Source organism: Salmo salar, chromosome 01 (genome assembly GCF_965601325.2).
Source record: "Salmo salar chromosome 01, fSalSal1, whole genome shotgun sequence".
Taxonomy (NCBI): domain Eukaryota; kingdom Metazoa; phylum Chordata; class Actinopteri; order Salmoniformes; family Salmonidae; genus Salmo; species Salmo salar.
In genome coordinates this window covers 21,167,045-21,173,950 of record NC_138291.1, presented here as the reverse complement: position 1 = coordinate 21,173,950, position 6,906 = coordinate 21,167,045, and positions in this window count along the sequence as shown.

The window sequence follows — 6,906 nt, the reverse complement described above, 5'->3', positions numbered from 1 at the left end:
GTATTTATCAGTTTCATTCAACAAGCTTTATTGTCCAACAAAATTTACATATGATGGAACATTACATTTTTATTTGACTGATAACACACAAAATAAATTGACACTTGACTCACAAAGATCTGACTGGGTAGAGACATCCAGCAGGACCGCTATCAATATCTTGCTATATGAGCACTGATAGGTACAGTATGTGGTTAGATTAACTTTCTATTGAATAAGCATTTTATTACATTTTATTCAAAACAGTATAACACACTGCTTTGATGTACCCTCTTAAAGAATAATATCACTAAGATGCCTAGTACCTGAGCATGTCTCAAAAAGTGTTTCTCCCTGGTGTAATATGACGATACTGAATTCATATTGACCCCATGAGGACTGATCCAAGTGGAGACAATGTCAGACACATTGGCAAGTCAAAACAGTGTCTGTCTGTATGGAGGTTCAAAGAGAGGGAAACCTAACCACAGTGATTCCCACAAGTTTCTGATTTATTATGGAACCACAGAACTGAATAAACGTTCAAAGAAAGTTTGAAAAGTTGTCTGTGTCTTTGTTAAACAATTTACATTTCATTGTAAGCTATTAATCAAACGGTTTGATTTATAGTGAGTCGTTGCATAAAGCACCACACATAATTTAACGCCAAAATGGGCAAAATAATTGCACCATGCAAGGACATTAGACAGCCCTTGAGCAAAATGTACCCAGCATTGAAAAATGCATTAAAAGTGATTGAGAAGTAAACTTTTATTGGACCAATGATTTTAAAGAGGGCTATGAAAACCCACTGGCCACTGATGTCATTTCAATGTCTAGTTTTGATTTACATTTGGCTGAGTTGTCAACTAACATGAATTAAAAGTTAAATCCTCTGGCAAAAATGTCACAATGTCATTGAATTTAGGTTAAAAGTTGGGTCTAAAAAAAGACACAATTCCCTTACTTTGATTACTTTTTGCAAATCCAATCAGTTTTCCATCTTGATTCAATGTCATCACATTGAATTGTTTTGTTCAAATGACGTGGAAACAACATTGATTTTCATTTTAGTGGGAACAATAGTATGAGGAAATGACCAGATAAGGAAATTACACATAAAAACTAACATGAGAACATACATGTGGAAAATCATTTCAATAATTCAATAAAGGTGAATAACCTCAACTGATTCGGAGTGGAGAACTGTGGATGAAACATGTGACCTTACTTTTGGGTGAGTTTTATGGTAAGTTGAAAAATTATGAACACATTTTACTTTTGGTTCCTTGGGCCTAAACATTTCTGCTCTTGTCATATACACTGTGAGGTTCTAAGTTAACCACATTAATATCAACATTACTAAACAATTATTTGACTATTTTAAGCAGTCTGTCTATTTGTAGCACCGATATTAAGTTATATTCCTCAGTCAACTCTGCTTTTCTGTTTTTGGTCTTGGTCCTTTTCTGTTTGCTTATTATGTTACCACACAGACAGCAGCTCCAAGTATTGGACAAACTATCTTTGTATTTCGCTATGGGAAAGACAGACAGTCTCCACATTGATGCTGGTTTTATATCAAGTCTGGCTTTGTATTGAATCATGCCATTTAGAATTTAGAATTTCATTGTTCCATAACACTGTAAACTACAACTCTCATCTTTAACAATTTAGATACTAAATACATCAGTTTTAATACAAGAATTAGGCTTTTCGTTTAGGAAAAAAAAAATGGTATCTTTGTAAATAAGAATTTGTTCTTAACTGACTTGCCTAGTTAAAAATGCGGCATTACATATCAGTCATTCCTGATGTAATGACCTTTTCCATGTTTACTGTTCATCACTACACAAATTGAGTTTCTGGGCAGTTCTGATGTAAAACAAAATGGTCAGAACCACCAAAAACACACACATTGCTTGACTCAACTGAAAATGGTACAGAAAGTATTTAATTCGTAATCTGCCAAGCGACACTTAAGGAAGGAATAAAGCACTCCTTTAGATCAAGAAAGAGATTCTCCTCAAAGGTCAAGGAGGAAGGATGCAGGCAAAGAGCTCTCTAACTGTGGATCAGTCCAGTCCTCAATCATGAATTAAAGCCTGTCCTCGTCTCAAACCTGTCCCTTCCATGTCCCACACATTTCCCAGACACTGGAAAAGAAAGACGTGTGAGAAAGTTCATAAGGTAGTACAATATGCAGACAACATCACTTCAGAGCAATCCCATTACCATTTTCTACTTTTAGTTTCCCACGTGTATAGTTACTATAATCCAGTGATAAAATCTGAGTTTCAGAATATAGATAATATGTGATGTCAAGTCTTGTTAGCTGTGCTGGGAGGCTAAGCAGCACAGCTGCCACTTACAGGAAGCCCCTGAGCAGAAAACGGATTTTAATTGACCTTTGTCATAAAAGTGTCATCTGATCTAATCTCATTAGTCTAGTCTGTAATTTCTCTCAGTCTGAAGTCATTCAAGTGTTTTATGCTGTTGTTTACACTCTGTGTGCTCCTGCAGAGAGAGGAGGACAAGAGGATAGGAGGAGAGGAGTCTCCCTGTGTCCTCCATCTTGGCTCAAACAGCTTCCTCTCCAGCAGAAAGCACCACATGGAGTCTGAGACACAGCTGTGCAGATGGCTGTTACTCAGGCTGCCGCTGTTTAGATTCCTCACTTCCAAAGAAGAACTGTTTATATTTGTGAAACAAATGTCTGATCTTGTCTAAGTGTGAGCTCTGATCACATGTTTTCCCTGAAGTGAACATCTTCCCAGATATTTCACTATCTTGTCCAATGTTGTGTGTAGAGGGATTGTGAGATAAATTGTCTTGGATATTTGACTGTTGCCATCAGCGGGTATTGTTAGGAGAGTTCATTATTGTTCATAAATCCAATTTTTCACTAAATGGACATACACTTTAAGAATGGTAAATGTTATGTAATCTCATATACTGTCACGTATCTTAGCGTAAACGGTCAGGGCATGGCATTTTAAGTTATTTTCCAAAACCTGTGAAAGTCAAACCCCATCCATTTCAATAGTCCTCCTAGGACTTGTTATCCAAAATGTTAACAAGCTTACATGTGTATTATGCCTTTGTTGGAGTCTCCAAATACCATCAGGCAGTTGTGAGATATTTTATTACAAGTCATCTCCATTGTTTGGCATGGTCCATCAGCTTCCATTAAAACATGCTTGTTTCATCCCAACCTCTTACTTCCCTAAACCCATTGGATTTCACAGCAATACCAGCCAAATGACACAGGAATTTGCTGGAATTCATATTATGTGTTTCTGCCTTCTGAGAACGATAGAACTCCACATGCTGCATCATGAGTCCAAACTGTGATGACACTGGGAACAACAGACATCTAAATCTCTGTAGAGATAATTTTGTGTAATTCGGTCTTTATTGAATATAAACCATTTTCAAAAATAGAGAAACACAACAGTGATTTGATTACATTGGTTGAAAAAATAGGAATATTTGTGTCTCGCTCCCTTTGCTTCTAAATAATATCAGAATTTGTGTGACATTTTAACCAGACCCGAATACTGAGGTCATGCAATCCCTTGAGTGAAATACGATAGTGAGTGGAATAATTAGCGGGTATGACACACTGGAACATGGATTGAACATGGATTGAACTTCTAGACATAAAGACTGCGATTACACACCACGGAGTAGCAGAATCCTTTTTCTTCTCTCTTGACTCTGACGAGCCCGAGGCGGAGGATATACGGCTCCCTCAGGAACAGGCCCCGACCCCAATGATCTGCATGAAGAGGAGGCGGAGAAAGCGAGGCCAGAGGGCAGGCTGCCTTCTGAAAGAGTTGGAGGCGATCGAATAAGCCCCCACTCCCTTCAATTCCGCTAGCAAACATGCAATCTTTGGACAATAAAATGGCCAAGTTTTTGGGAAGATTAAACTACCAACGGAACATTAACTCTTAACTCTTAGCGCAACATCCTGTGAAGCTGGAGCGCGCCAAATTCAAATTACAAAATCGTAATATTAAACATTCATGAAAATACAAGTGTCTTGCATCGTTTAAAAGCTTAACTTCTTGTTAATCCAACCGCGTTGTGAGATTTCAAAAAGGCTTTATGGGGAAAGCATACCATGCAATTATCTGATGACAGCGCCCACACCAAAATACTTTTCCAAACCAACCACTAAATCGCAAATAGCGATAAAATAAATCACTTACCTTTGAAGATCTTCCTCTGTTTGCAATCCCAAGGGTCCCAGCTACACAACTAATGGTCATTTTGTTCAATAAAGTTTATATCCCAAAAATGTCCATTTAGTTGGCGTGCTTGATTCAGTAAATCCACTCTTTCAACATGCATACAAACGAATCCAAAAAGTTACCAGTAAAATTCGTCCAAACAAGTCAAACGATGTTTCTAATTAATCCTCAGGTACTCTAATATCAAAATAAACGATAAAATTTAAGACGGAGAATAGTTTGTTCAATGGGGAAGATAAATAACGAGGAGCGTGCCCCTCATTCATGCGCGCGACAAGACTACATTTCTAATGAGAGACAAGCCTGAAACCCTTTCTAAAGATTTTTGACATCTAGTGGAAGCCATAGGAACTGCAATCTGGAGCTATTTATTTGTATATCCCATAGACAAGCATTGAAATGGACTGTGACCTCAAAAAAACATTTTCCGGGTGGATTTTCCATAGGTATTCACGTGCCATATCATTTCTGTTATACTCACAGACATCATTTTAACAGTTCTAGAAACTCCAGAGTGTTTTCTATCCAATGTTATCAATTATATGCATATCCTAGCTTCTGGGCCTGAGTAACAGGCAGTTTACTTTGGGCATGTCATTCATCCAAACTTCCGAACACTGCCCCCTAGCCCTAAGAGGTTTTAAGGCTACCAAAAGTCATAATTCAGACTTGTTGAGAGAGTCAGGTTTTGATTAGCATGGAATGTGGTGTTTTTTGTTGATTTTTAACTTATTTCCTTCTTAAACTCACTTCATAATCAGACCAATTGCCCATGTCGACTTCAAAGAACAGTTGGTTTTGACACAAATCTGTATGTTTATGCTGCGGTTAACATCTTAAAAATAGAGGATTGGTTTTAGTGCATTTAACAATATCTTATAAACAAAGGTCCTTCAGACTCACTACTCTGATGCTCATATTTCTTTTGATGGTTAAGTATCAAAACCCCTATAGCATCAGGCTATATACAGCTGTGGGTACTGTATTTGGATTTCAAACCTCTGTGGGTTTTCTCCGCTTTTTAATGGCTAACACATATCATCTGGTCACAAAAACACTACCTGCAGGCAATTTAGCACGCTCTTATAAGCGGGGCTTTAACAAATAAAAAGCGTGTATCAAATTTATTTGATCATCCAGGAAGCAAATAAAATGTTTTTAATAAGCCGTTTTATAGCCGTTAATGTTTGTATCCGGGCGCAGTGTGAAAATACTTGGATCCTTTGACTGCTGAGAATCCAGTGTTTTCAACAGTTTCCCATGTCTGCCAGTGGTAGCAGTCTTGGCCTCCAAATGCCTCTTCTCCCACTCTTTCTCAAGGGGATTTCTTCTATAGAACTCCCCCTGTAAGGGTATTTTCCCTTCATAATGATGAATTGAAATAAACTCAGTTGTTCCTTACTTCACAGTTCTGATCGTTTTCCTAAGTGCTTGTTTTCTCTTTGGATGGAGATCTGCAGAAATTTTCCAGGTGTTATTTGAGCCAAAAATGCATAGGAGTAACAACCTGAACACTATCACATAGTTATTATTAGGCTACATGTAAATACATTTCTGATTATTAAAAAGCTGATAACATGAACCTTGTGGTCATGCCGATATAATAAAGTATTTTTCCACAGTTGGAAGAGTGACTGGGAAAGTAAGCTTGAATCCCTCCAAAGAGCAGCGTAGACTTTTATGGAGTTAAAGACATACGCAAGCACTGCTTATAACTTACCTTTTAATTTGTGTGTCTTTGATGAGTACATCCCTGCTCCAAGGCTGCATATTAGCAGGGACTTCAAAAGGAGTTTCCCATGGGTGACTCATCTGGGAGGAACCACAGTGTTTTGTCTAGGAAGGTCACACACTACATCCTTCTGACTGGAATACCAAAGGCTGAGTAAATACTTCAAAATCAAATCAAATTTGATTTGTCACATGTGCCCTGAATATAACAAATACAACAGGTGTAGACCTTACCGTGAAATGCTTACTTACAACGCCTTAACCAACAAGGCACAATAACGAAGCTATATACAGGGGGTAACGGTACCGAGTCAATGTGTGGGGGTACAGGTTAGTCGAGGTAATTTGTACATGTAGGTAGGGGTAAAGTGACTATGCAGAGACAATATACAGTGAGTAGAGCCATGTAAAAACAAAGGGGGGGGGGGGGGGGGGGCAATGAAAATAGTCTGGGTGGCCCTTTGATTAATTGTTCAGCAGTTTTATGGTTTCGGGGTAGAAGGCGTTAAGGAGCCTTTTGGACCTAGACTTGGTGCTCCGGTACCGCTTGCTGTGCGGTAGCAGAGAGAAAAGTCTATGACTTGGGTGACTGGAGCCTAACAATTTTTTGGGCCTTCCTCTGACCCTGCTTGGTATATAGGTCCTGGATGGCAGGAAGCTTGGCCCCTGTGATGTACTGGGCTGTACGCACTACCCTCTGTAGCGCCTTACGGTCGGATGCCAAGCAGTTGCCATACCAGGTTGGTGATGCAACTGGTCAGGATGCTCTCGATGGTGCAGCTGTAGAACTTTTTGAGGATCTAGGGACCCACGCCAAATCTTTTCAGTCTCTTGAGGGGGAAAAGGCGTTGTCGAGCCCTCTTCACAACTTTCTTGGTGTGTTTGGACCATGATAGTTTGTTGGTGATGTGGACACCAAGATACTTGAAACTCTCGA